Source organism: Hippoglossus hippoglossus, chromosome 18 (assembly GCF_009819705.1).
Source record: "Hippoglossus hippoglossus isolate fHipHip1 chromosome 18, fHipHip1.pri, whole genome shotgun sequence".
NCBI lineage: Eukaryota > Metazoa > Chordata > Actinopteri > Pleuronectiformes > Pleuronectidae > Hippoglossus > Hippoglossus hippoglossus.
Window position 1 is genome coordinate 15,361,130 of NC_047168.1, and position 13,951 is coordinate 15,375,080.

The 13,951-nt window shown below is 44.6% G+C and overlaps 1 protein-coding gene across 1 annotated transcript in view; it reads right to left on the reverse strand.

Annotated features, from left to right (window-relative positions):
* The window catches only part of LOC117779137 (astrocytic phosphoprotein PEA-15), a 28,333-nt gene extending 24,658 nt beyond the window's left edge, over positions 1-3,675 (reverse strand). Inside the window, exon 1 of the mRNA XM_034615054.1 lies at positions 3,354-3,675. The gene's annotated coding sequence lies outside the window, so the exon portion shown is untranslated. The remainder of the gene's footprint in view (positions 1-3,353) is intronic.
* Between the last annotated feature and the right edge of the window lie 10,276 nt (positions 3,676-13,951).

Below are 13,951 nucleotides of genomic sequence, written 5' to 3' on the forward strand. Positions count from 1 at the left end.
AGGACGCCACCGTCTCAGACTGTGAGTCCACGCATACTTGAGTTGGTTGTCAGAGGGATGTGATTCTGATTGCCAGGTGTTCTGTGCTGACACGGTTTGTTGTCGAAGCCGCCGGATACTTTATTAAACCTCGTTAAACGATGCCAATGACGGTTAACTGGCATTTGAGTAGAAACTGAATCTAGACGTCAAACCTGTTGGTCACAAAAAACTAAATCCAAGGCTCTCTTCATATAAAAGCTTTTGATAAACTTTCAGTCCCCCCCCCACTTAGATTTCTTGGACGCTCACGGGCCAGTGCCAAATGCATCCGGGCATTCAAAGTATTTTTAAACACATGCACTGTTGTTTTCAACCGGCTAATGGAATACACTTCTTAGGTTTTATTTATTTATCTTACACAATGAAAAGCCACTGGGCCCTTCACCTGAATTCGTCAACCTGCTGATCTGTCAGCAGAAAACTCTCAGCAACTCTTCACTGGATTGAAATACAAGTCAAATTATGTTTTATAGTCTTATCACTCTGATGTTCGTCCAGATGTTCATGTTTCTAATAAGGTTGAAAAGTCATGAACCACAACTGACACTGTCTCGTGATTGGTCGAGCGCGGGGCCACGGGTGGGACCTCGATAACGCAACTCTGAATGACATCACCAGAACAAGATGGCGGTGCCCACATGACGGATGTTTTAGCATCATTTTCTTCGGATGAAGTGGAGACTCATTTATTTAGAGAGTTTATGAGTGAAACCGAGAGGGAGGAGGGAGGAAGTGGATCAGATGTTGGTGAGTCATGAGGAGGTTTACATTCCTCATTGGTTTCAGACGAGAACCTTCACTCTGGGTGAACTGCAGTTAATGTACGAGTTTCAGTTTGTTGGTGCACTAAAACGTCTTGGTTGCTACAAATGCTTTATAGTGCCAACCCAACAAACCAGACGTTTTTGTTGTTTTGTTGTTGTGATCGTTTCATGTTCCACCAGATTAACACTGATCCTCCCGGAAACTGTGTTTGACTCAGCGGCTGCAAACATTCGGCCACAGACATTCCCCTGGCAGCGGCGTCGACGCTGGCGGTGGGAGCGCGGGGGGGGGGGGCTGGGGGGGGAAACCGACACCACCAATACACACAGAGAGGAAGTGAACCCGATAGAGGTAGCACATTTCTGCTGCGTTGCCTGGTTGTTGTTTCCTCCCCCCCCCCCCCCCCCCCCCCCCCTCCCCGAGAAGACAGATCAATATGTGTCACAGAGGAGAGGAGGCCGGCTCCCAAACAGCTGAGTCAAGGCACACACACACACAGACACACACAGACACACACAGACACACACACACACACAGACACACACACACACACTTGTAACCCCCAGCGTCCTAACCCTTCCTGCCTGGATTTTAACCATGGGCTATTAAACAAAGATGGATGACATGACAGCTCCTCGAAAGTGAAGCCGAAACATCTCTATCTTCATCTGGTGGTATAGTCGTAAACCCCGCCTCCTCCTTGTTAGTGGAAGGGACACGGACCAAATTAAAAACTCATCACAACTGTTCAAGTGTAGATTTTTCTGGTAAAATTTGTTTAAATTATTATCATCTTATGACCGTTATTTGTTGCGATAAAAACAGTTATAGCAGCTGAAAAGGACTTGTGATTGGTCGAGGGTGTGTGAGGGTCACTAGCACCATCACCCAAATCTCATTTCGTCCTTTAAACCACAAGAGACATTTTAAAGAAGTGAAATATCTTCACAAAACACTTTCTGAAACGTGACACCGTCGTCCAGTCTTGCTTAAATAAAATAAAGGGCGACTTTATCTCTGCTATGCTGTGGTTTTTTTTTAACAGCTTGTAAAAACCGCACCGTGCAGAGGGGAGATATGACTGGAATTCAACCCCACAGGAAATGGACTGGCAGCTGTCATGCTGTGCAAAAGTCACACGCTCCTGTGTGGTTGTGTGTTTGTGTGTGTGTGTGTGTGTGTGTGTGTGCGTGCCAGGGTCAAGATGCATTGATTAACATGAACATAACCATAACCATAAGTCAAAGAACGCTAAGACAACTGTAGAGCTGCTGTCAGACATGCACTGAAGTCCAGAACACAAACATTTCCGAGTGAGTCGTTCCAGACATTTCCCAGAAGATGTCTCCCCCAGCCCCCCCCCGAGTCAAGGCTCCAATTTTCTGGACAATTTGCGTAGTTCGTGTTTTATTCTCCCGTTGCAGCTCCTCGGTCGTGAGGAGTGGCTCGTTTCTTTTGTCTTCTGTTAACATCTTCTCCACAGCACTGTGAGCTGCCGTGGCACAAACACACTGAACCTCAACCTCAACACATTCCACAGTGAGTTCCAGCAAAAAACACAAAATATCCAACACCAGTATTATAGGAAAACGTCAGTGACACAATGAAGGGATAAAATATACGATAACACAGAGACAATAGGTGAAATATCCCCCCCCACTGCTCCTGGAACACATACACAGTCAGTGTTGGCCAGCCAGACACATCCATTCATAAAAGACCCACCCCTTCTCCGTTCACACACACACATTCACACAAACACACACTCACAGCCATGCAGGAGGGTCACGGGGGGTCAGCCGGGCTTTATTGTTGCCATTGACTGAAATCTGTGGGTTTAGAGTTTGAATTTTCAAGATAATCTGGTCCAAAAAAAGTGATTTTATTATAGAAGGAAACCAACCTAACATTATGTCATATTATATTGCTCATTAAGTTGTTATAATTCAATTGGAGAAGCTATACCAATATTACAAAGTCATTTGCTATGTTGTGGGTGTTATTGGCTGTGAAGTAATGAAAAGGACACTGGATACATGAACGCCCTCAGCAACACTAAACCCAATCCAATTAGCCTAATCAATGGTGAGTTAAATGCCTTCCTGAGAATGGGAGATTCACCAACTTGCCACTGGGACTGTGAAGTTCAAGGTCTGGTCGGGTGGAGACAGCCCCTTGAACACACAACATGTTACCAATGCAAAAATAAAGATTTACACATTTTACGCACTTGTGGATGATGTGAAGTAAGTTATGTTTCCACGAGTGAACTCAACGCCCCATGTCTTTAACTTTTCACCCCCCCCCCAAAAAAAACTAACCGGAAAAGTACATTTCACAATCTGTATCCCTGAGTGAGGGAACGCGAGGACGGAGAGGATCCATATCCATGAATGGAGGAGGCCGATTCACAGTTAATGAACTACACCCCTTAAAGAAACAACCGCCCAGGAGGAGAAGGAGGAGGAGGAGGAGAAGGAGGAGAAGAGGTTTGCATGCGGGGAGGAGAGATGGAGGAGAGACGAGATGAATGAAGATGGACTCACCCTGAGCGCAGTGAAGTGAGTCAGCTACAGACAGAGATGCGGGAGCGTGCGGGACGATGATCTCCTCTGGGCGTCACGCAGATAAGAAAACAGCTGTTCTGCAGGAGTGTGATGTTTGCGGTTGAAGAAGAAGGAAAAGTCCACTCGGTCGGTGTCGCGTCTCTCTGCGGGGCTCCGGGGGCTCACAGGCGGATCTGAGGGCGTCTCATTGGCCGCGGAGGAAACAGGGGGAGACACGAGGAGGAGGAGAGGAGTCACTCGGAGAAATGAGAAGGTTCCTCTGCGTCTGTGCGACTGTTCGATGCCCTGTGACCGAGAGCCGCTGCTCCACCGTGGACACGCCTCTTCCTCTGTGTCCCGCCCCCCCTCTCTCCATCTCTCTCTCTGTCTCTCTCTCTCTGTCTCTCTCTCTCTCCATCTCTCTCTCTGTCTCTCTCTCTCTCTCTCTCTCTCTCTGTCTCTCTCTCTCTCTCTCTCTCTCTCTCTCTCTCTCTCTCCCTCCCTCTCTCTCCATCTCTCTCTCTCTCTCTCTCTCTCTCTCTCTCTCTCTCTCTCTCCCTCCCTCTCTCTCCATCTCTCTCTCTCTCTCTCTCTCTCTCTCTCTCTCTCTCTCTCCCTCCCTCCCTCTCTCCCCCTCTCTCTCTCTCTGTGTCTGATTCATCCACAGATCGTCTATTGAAGACAACGACTCATTCAGTAGAACACATTGGTCACTTTATCACCATGAATCCCAAAAGCCTACATGTATATTCTACTGTGTCCGAAACCCAACGACAAAGACAACAAATAAGAAAACACAACAACAAATAAGAAATGACTTGCGAATTGAAAATGAATCATAACCCACGTTGACAGATTATCCTTTGGGTCGAGTTCTTGACCTAATCACAGAGTTTAGACGAGAGAACCAGTTCAATGAGAACATAACCTCCTCGGTGTAAAAACTGCATGATCTTCACCAGTATCTTCACGTGTTTATTTTCCGGTGTGACCACAATAAGCTGGATGCTTAATTCTGCACGGAGCATGAAACGGTTAATTATCTGTCATTTGGCCTGTGATGAAAAACAGGGAGCACGAAGAAGAAACAGACAAACTGAACCTTTTACCAGATGACACAGTTTCCTTAGGAAGAATGAAACACATGCAGTGTTTCTGCTGGAGAGCAAAAGAGAGATGAACACTATAAAACAAAGTCCGACTGAGACACACGAGTCTGTGAACATCCAGAATAATAATCACGTTTCATCCAAGGCTGAAGATTAATACAAGAGCATTCTCTGTTCTGCTGAGGAAAAAAAAGAGCAGAGTGAGAGCTCTTTCTCTCTTCTCCACCTCTGATCCCACTGGTTCTCAGACGCTGACACACACACACACACACACAAACTGACACACACTGACACACACTGTTACACACTTGCACACACACATTTTTCAAAGCTGATGTCACCGCGTTATCCGGTCCGCAAAATCCCTCCTCCTGTTTCTCTTTCTCCATCACAACATGATCCAAAACATCCCCCCATCACCCCCTCAGACACACACACACACACACACACACACACACACACACACACACACACACACACACACACACACACACACACACACACACACACACAAACCCAGACTCCAGACTCTGAGAGGTGACAGTGAGCCAACAGGAGCTGGGCCTCTGGGTGTTGGTCCCTCAGATGAAGTTAAATCATCCGTCACTTTCTCCTCCGAGGCCTCGTGAGACAAAACAAGTTGCTCTGCTGTTCGGCTGAAATGAAAACTCATCTCAGATCTTCCTCGTGATTCAGATTCCTCCGTGTTATTTATATTCTCTAATATATATTCATGTCAAAAGATGGGAAACACTTTTCTGATCTGATGCTTAATATTAGATCTTTGTTATGTCATGAAGAACTAAGTAAAATGACAGTTTGGTAAATGCTCCATCCACTTACATGGGGGAAGCGGGACTTTTGACCTATACTGCAGCCCACCACCAGGTGGCGATCAAGAGGGAGCTGTCATGTCGAAGATAAACTAAAATCTATATCCTTAAGTGCAGAATGACTTTCTTCAAATAACTGTTCCCTTTTCGTGTTTCCATCCAGCTTTGTTCCGAGAACTCTGAGCACTTTGTTTGTGGTCGGGGGAAATTTCCCAAACCTTGTTGTGCGTCTCATGACCGTCGGTCGTTCAAAGTTCTCCTCCCTCAGACACACGGGCTGATGAGGCAGATCCTCAAAACCCTGGACATGAATAAGACTTGTGTTGTCGTGTGTTTGACCCTGAGGCCAGGACCAAGTTTCCTGTTGGACACAAATACACACACGTGAACACGTCGGTCGACAAGGACATTGAACAGTGACTATATCTGTTTGTTTTATTTGTGACGCTGCCTCATTTTAACCAAATTTCCAGATGCACACGAACTCTGTGACTCAAACAGGAGAGTTGGTTTCTCTTTGTTTTAGTTAGCTGCAAAACGAATCAATGTTTGTTCCACCCATAGATGACGTGACTGCTCCCAAAAGTGAAGCCACTAAATTGTTTTTTTGTATTTTTGATGTAATCCTGACAAACCAATGCGTGATGGCAGAGGTAATAATAAGATAAATATAGAGAATAGAATGAGACGTGCATTTGCAAAACAAATATAAAGTACTAAAATAAGAATACTTACATTCAATAAGTGCAATTTAAAACCAATGTTTGAGTCACTGCTTCAGTCTTTTTAAGGTTTAAAGATATTAAGATGTGTAGGAATCCAACAATGAGGCTCTGTGATTGTCTCTGGACACAGTGCATGTGATTACCATCAGAACCTGTGAGCAGCTAAATGAATCGGAGTCCTCTCACCGGCTGGTTTCACACAAACAATGAGTATTATTGTTGCTAACGTATGCTAATGAGCAGTCATTTGCATTAGGCAAAGCAGGAAATTCACACAGACGGATACACAAGCATCCGCATATCTATATATACATATCCAAATCCATTTAAATGTAATATATGAGTTCATGCCAGCATTTGACACGATCAAAATCAGCAGCCACTGAAAGAGCCGTGATGAACACAACCTGTTGTTGTATCTTCACAGGCCAGATGTTGATCCGCCTGCTGGGCTCCGTGCAGACAGCTCACCAACGTGTCACCGGGAACAAAACACACACAGTTGGAGTCCGAACCATTTTTAATTTCTCTAAAAGAATGTTTGGATTATTCATTGAGATTCTGAAAGGATCATTCTTTGTCAGTTTTGAGCCTCCACAGTGGAGAAAGGTCGAGGACGGACGCAGCACAGGTGTTATTACTGCATTTTATTATTATCATTATATTCACCATGTTGATACCAGTCACGTGTGTGTGTGTGTGTGTGTGTGTGTGTGTGTGTGTGTGTGTGTGTGTGTGTGTGTGTGTGTGTTTGCATCCTGAGGAAAAACAGGATCTAGATGAAATACAAAGGTAAGCTCCCCCCCCCCCCCTTTAAACACATATGTCTGTAAATGAGAGGTTACGTTAAAACTCAACAAGAGCGCATGTACTGAATCCTCTGTGTGTGTGTGTGTGTGTGTGTGTGTGTGTGTGTGTGTGTGTGTGTGTGTGTGTGTGTGTTTCCCCCCCTAGAGCCAACTAAAATAAGGAAGTTCTTGTTTCCCATCACAAGACCAGCTCGTTTGTCAGAGGGGAGAAGAAAGGCCCAGAGAGAGGAAGTCCTCCCAAAGAAAACATCTCTCCGAGGACTCAGCTGCAGAGAAAGAGAGGAAGGAGGGAGGGAGGGAGGCAGCGAGGGAGCGAGGGAAGGAAGGGAGAGAGGAAGTAGAAAACCACAAATGAAAGACAAAGGGAGGGAGAGATAGAAACCGAAGGGAGGAAGGATGGCGAGATGACAGCGGAGAAAGGAAGAGAGAGGGACAGTTGTGTCACAGTGTGTGAATGTGCTCATTGAGAGAGGGATGAGTCGGTGGAAAGAGAAACAATGAAAGTGCAGAGTCACTGCGACGCTTCCATTCTCTTGTTCTGCTGCTTTTACTTCGCTCTGTTCGTTCCCTGTGCCCTCACCTCATGGGCCTCGGCACGTCACCGGCTCCATTACACTGATTCACTTCTCACTGCTTTCGTTTCAGGGCTTTAACGTTTTATCACTTTGTGGTTTTCCTCCCTCATCTTCTCTGCCTCAGTCCTGAAATGAGTCAATTCTGTTTAAACCACGTGAAGCACTTTGTTGGATGAATAATATAATATAAATATGATGATGATGATGATGAAGAGTAAAGTAGTCCTGAGATTCACAGTGTGTGTTATATGTGATTCTGTCAACTCTATACCATTTCCTGTTTTATTTTGAAATCCATTTCCCTCGGTGTTCAGCTGCTGACTTGACTTCCGGCCTCCGTGTGATTTGCACCTGTGCAGATGATGAGTTCCACCTGAGTCTCAGCGGCTTCCTGTCTCCTCACTCTTTGTCTCTGAGGCTCTGCAGCTTGTCCTTGTGTCCTCTTGGGTCTTCTCTGTGTCTGCCGGACCACCTGTAAGTTTATAGTTTATATATTTATAGTATATATATATGTTTTATGTTGTTAGGATCTAATTCAGAAGGTTTATTATTCTCAAATCCTTTTAAACTCACACTCCCAGATTTACAGTTGTGTTTTCATCTCTGTGTATTTGTTGTTGTTGTTGTTGTTGTTGTTGTTTTGCAGAATTACAGAAGCTATTGAAACTATTTTCATGAAACTTGGTGCAAAGATGAGACATTTTAACATTGACATGTTTCTTTCTTTTTACATCTGTACAGATTTCCCAGGGACTCATTCATGGATCTTGATGAAACAGGTACAGTGTATTTAGAGGACTTGAATCTGAGCGTGTGCAGCTCGACTGGCACTTACTCACGTGACGTCACTGGAGGCACATTATCACATCTCATGCACTTTCTTCATGTTGTACTGTTCCCCTGTAAGAGGAGATGGTAAACATGTTGACGTTTCCTTTTCAGAAGATGCACAACAGGAACAGGAAGTAGACGTGATGCGTCTAATGGGCTCAAACCACAGAATGAGGATGAAGATGAGCAACATGACGGACCAGCCAAAGTGAAGCCAGAGTGTATGGATCGCCACCTGCTGGCTGGCTGCAGTATAGATGGGACATGGAGCAAAGTAAGAAAATCTAAGTACTCGTTAATGTTTTATTCCAAAGAAGTTTTTGTCATTTTAGCTATCACACTGTTAATAGTTTGGTATATATAAAAACAGGGTGAAATGTCATGATTGACAGCTGGGACTGACTCGTGATTGGTCGTAACCTCGACACTGTGGCTCCGCCCCTCAGTCGCCACTGCGCCGACTCTAAATGCACAAAATGGAAGCGTTTGAATCTGGGAGGTTTTGGCTTCACTTCTGGATCGTGGGAGGAAGTGGTGACGCGTCGTCCATCTTTATCCATTCAGTCGTGTCTCCCTTCCAGCTGCTGTCGTTGGTCATTCTGACATCTTACCTGTTTGCAGTCATCATCTTTTTAAATCCTCCTCTCACAGACGGTTCTCACCTTCGTACTCAATCATATCTTAGAGGTGAATTTTAAAATCATTGCTCAGCATCTCCCCCCCCCCCCCCCTTGTCTTTAACTCCCCCCCCCTGTGTCCTCGTCCTTCCACATAACGACACTGACTTTGCAGCAGAAATCAGAGGCTGAGCTCTAATGGCAGACGGCACTAAGTGCAGGCCGGCGGCTCGGGGCAGGAGACGCCGTTTATAAAGACGTGGCTCGGGGGGGGGGGAAATGACAAACGGCTGGAAACAGCCAGGTGACGGCAGACGGCTGCTGTGCCCTCGCCTGTTAAACCAGGACTCCATTAACGCTCTGCGCTGTGTTGGCCTCTGTGATTACATGAATATATCAGAAGCACAATTATGACTTTGAACATTATAGAAAATAATAGTCATTATTATGCCCTTTTGAAATTGTTGCATTTTCTGTTTAGAATTAGAAAACAGGTGGATGTGTGTTGCTGCTAATTCAGGGTTTAACGTGTAAATGCTCCACAGGCAAAGAAAAATTTGATTCTGAGCTTTTCACAGTTATGTTGACATAATGTTGTCCTGAAACATAAACATACTAAAATAATCTTGACTGCACCGAATAAGGAGTTTTACACAATTGCTCAGTCGATTTAAAAGCATAATTCCTAATGTGTAACCAATTGAAGATTCATTCTCCAGTGGGAATAAAGTTCAGTAGAGTTCCGCCCTCTGCCAAGGACAAAGTCATTTATGTTCTTTCATACATTACTGCAGAGAGCAAACCCATAAACCTGGGTTTGACTTACATTCAGTGTCCTTAACACTTCTAATGCTCAATAAAACTCTAGTTTATGTGCTACGTGTATTTGTTTTATACACATAAGTGTGTTTTGACAATGAATTAGTGTATTTATAACATTGATAATTGGATTATTGTAAATAATGACATCACAGTCAAGCTTTTACATGATGTCATCTGATTAACTTTATATTTGGAACCAGACATCACGTATTAAGCAGAATTTAATACACGTCTGAAATTATCTGTCTATACTTGAAATGACTAATTGAACGACCACTTGATTATGAATGAAAATAGGTGTGAATATATGGAAGTAACTTGTGATATGAGTTACCTTAAATGATGGAAACTTTGAGAAAACATGATAGGATATGACATGTACTCTGGCCTGTGTCCCATCTGTTAACATGGAGGCAGTTTGTGACTTACACGGCAACAAGAAGAAGGAATATTACACATTTTCCTTTTTTCAGGTTGACACAAACATCTTATTCACGTACCTGCCAGATGTGATTATCACCATAAAGTTCACAGTGTGTCAGCTTCGTGTTTACGGCTCGTCGCATTGACACAAACACGTTTTCTTGAATGATGTTTCATGAGTCGACACCCGGATCTTCTCAGGGTGACTTGAGTGTTCGATGTCTTCGTTCGCCCTCCTCCTGAAATGCTGCAGCCTGCTCCGAGTGGGGGGGGGGGGGGTGTAGAGTCGTGACTCTTCACTGCTGTTCGTCAGTTACGATCTGATGAGTGAATTAACTCTTGTGCCGTGTCACAACATGTGTTCCTCACTCAGGATCGTTCTGGAATTTCTCTTTTTGTTATCAGCCGTTTTGTAATTAGCAGCTGGAAGTAAATTCATAGAATCGTTTCTCTTCTATCTTTTATTTTGGTAAAATAAAAGATAGAAGAGAAACGATAAAAACGATTTTACTTAATATCCCCCCCAAAAAACGTAGAGATGATCAGTTTTAGACGGAGAGAGTAAAGGTCCGATTTGATTATTTCTCCCACATGTCTGTGCGTTCCCCCCCCCCCCCCCCCCCCGTTCCCCCTGATGTCAGACATGCTGCATTAAGCCCGGTCGGGGGTCACACGTCCATACGACGGTAACTGGGCTCCATTACCAGCAGTTTCTTAATTAGACCATCCCCACAAGGCCCGTTAGCCAGGGCACAATTACAATCTCCAATTACGGCCTAAAAGGGTCATCGCAGTTAGTGTCGCTCAGAAACCTGCAGAGGTTTAGATCGCAGCTCGTTAATCACAACACAAAATGGCTGATGTGCTTTGTGACTGATGGAAAAGTTGAACATGTGCTCTGGAGCTCAGGGACCACATCACGGTTTCAGTGGCCTCATGGTTTCACCCATAGTCTGCAGGCTGTAGAAAGATGGATGACATTAGAGCTCCCTAGAGCAAAGCCAAAATGTCTCGATTGCCCCCTGGTGGCTGAATGCTGTACAGGTCATAAACCTCTTCCATGTTAGCAGATGGGACCAAACAAAAGTCAATGTACAAATATTTTAGCTTCATTTTTGTGCAACGGGAGTAGTGGAGACATGTCGTCCATCTTTATAAACAGTCTATGGATGAAGTAGTTCATCTGATTAAAGGTTAAAACCCTGAACCAGGCCTCAGATGTGAATATTTTCCGTCCCCGTCTCTTTCCACATCCTTGGTTCACAGATTTTACAGACATGGAGTCTACACACACACACACACACACACACACACACTACAGCACGTATACACATCCTACACAAGCCAACTGTTCAGAAGCTCCATCAGTCTGTCAGGTTTTTCCGGTTACTAAGCAACATCTCGTCCTCCAGTCATCAGCCAACTGTCAGAGACGATCTTCATATTGACGTTTCCTGACGGGGACTACGTGGCCTCAGCTCGAGATGAACTTCTAGTCCACAGGCTCTCAGATAGTCATGAAACAAGCAGAAATATAAACCTGAGGAATTCTGCGTTCTCGTTTTACACTATTGTGTTGATTCTTGGAGCTCGGCCCCCTCATCATCCCCGGTAATTACCCTGCACTTATTAAACACATTCATTAAAAACTAATTACAAGTCACAGCGGCACAGTTTCCTGTTTTCTTCTCCTTTATCTCCTTTCTTGACCTCCTCTCCCTCGAGCTTCATCGCTTCTCTGATTTCCCCCCCCTCTTGTCTCAGTCCTTCGCTTCCTTTCTCCTAATTTATCTCCTTTCCCCATCACACCTTGCACCTTCACTCCCCGTCTCCTCCTCCTGTGGTGGAGACTTCAGATCTCATCAACACCCGACTCAGGTGGAGGAGAAGGCTCCGAGGCCCAATGAAGTCTGTGCTGTAATAACCGACATCTGAATGAAGCAGTTGTTCAATAAAGAGACGAGACCAACGTGTGTCCTTTCATCCTGTGCAGGAAAAATATAAAAATGAAACCGCAATAACTGGGACTGATGGATGGACTTTACTCACTTTCATTTCAATTTGGCCTCATGAGATGGAGTGGGGAGAGGAGTGTGTGTCTGTGTGTGTCTTTGTGTGTCTGTGTGTGTGTGTGTGTGTGTGTGTGTGTGCGCTGTTTGAGTCAACCTTCCAGTTGCCGTAGCAACAACCTCGCCACAAGCCACACGGATGCTTGTTTGTTGCTCGTCTTCCTCGAGCCGGTTTGAGAAGAGGGCGACGGAGCGATGAGATGGAGGAGATGGACTTGTAGTTAGAGTGAGGGTCATTGGTGCCACTGCCAGAGGGGGGCGCTGTTGGCCTCAGAGGTGCAACAGTTGGGAGGTCACACACATCTACACACACAGATTTAGATGTTAAATGGAAACTGCAGTGTCAGCGGTTGCTCTGGATCATGAATGTGGCCTCGCCGTGTGTTGTCCTCCCTGATGACAGATGTTAGCAGCTGTCTGTCGGCTGGTTTCTCCCTGAACATGAGCTCTGATGTCACATCCTGCTGCTGAGTTCCATCACGGCACCAGTCGCTGTAATAAAAGATGATAAACGTGGCTCAAAGCTTTTCAGTCGCTCTCCAGTGACGCATGAAAAATGAAATAAATAAAACCTTTGTAACTCTCCCTTGTGCACTTCGTTTGGATTGAGGGAGACTTTTGTTTTAACTTCAATAACCTTTTACACAGGTTTTGATTTTATTTCACGATTTATAATTTAAGCTAAATTAAAGTAGTTGAGAAACATAAACACACCAGCACTCGATTTATTGGCCAAAGTCTTGTATTATACTCCCCATGTGTTTCTATGGTAGAACTCTCCCCCCCCCCCCCCCATGATGCCCCTCACCCACACGCTGTCTGACCGTCCATGTTGGCAGAGGAGAGGCCTGATCATGTTACACACTGTTATTAATAGTCTCCCTCTCCCCTTCCCCGTTGTAAACTAATATCTGAGATGATCTCACTCCTCTGCTTACATCTCTCTTTCTCCCTCATCCCATGTTTCCTTTCTCCACTCACATCAGCTCTTTCAAAATAAAATCCAGGCGCATGTATTTCCGGAGAAGCAGATGAGTGACGTATAAAATGAGCCAATGTTCCCTCAAACAGCAAATTAAATCTGTTGATGGATTTGAGTCTTCAGTGTAAAATAAAGTCATGAAAAACAACAAATAAGGTTCAAATTCAAAAGTGTACAAAAAACATTTAAATATGAAAAGTGGTTTGGAGTTTTTCCTACGTGCTTGTGTCATGTGACAAGTAAACGGTTTCCATGACAACCGAATATGCCTCATCCACTTTATTAAAAATAAAACATTCATGTAATATTTCCACTTTACTCATGTAAAAGTACAACTTTTTACCTGCAATATTTCGAGTTTTTTAAGTCTTAGATTTAGTTTTCCCTCTAAATGTCCCTACTACTCGTAGTACTTGTGTAAAGTGAACATTTTATGAATGAACTGTACATAAAAACCCAATCAGTTAGAAATATCCTATATTATTATTACTGATAGTGTAACTTTTTGTAAAACCAAATGTTTTTCATTGTCATGCATTTTGAATTTGAACTTAGACTCCTCATCAGTGCTTGCAGGACACCCTCTGACCCTACGTGCACGGACGCCATCTTGTCCACAGCGTTCGTCTCGCTCAGGCCTTATTTTTAGCGAGAGTCCGGCTCCTCTGCAAAACTTAATATGGGAATGGCATCCTGGAGCTCTTCTTTCCTCCGGCTCTCGTCCATACATCCATCCATACCTTCTGTCCTCCAAGACACTGAGCTGGTATCTGGAGCTCCCCGAACACCCGACGCAACCGCCG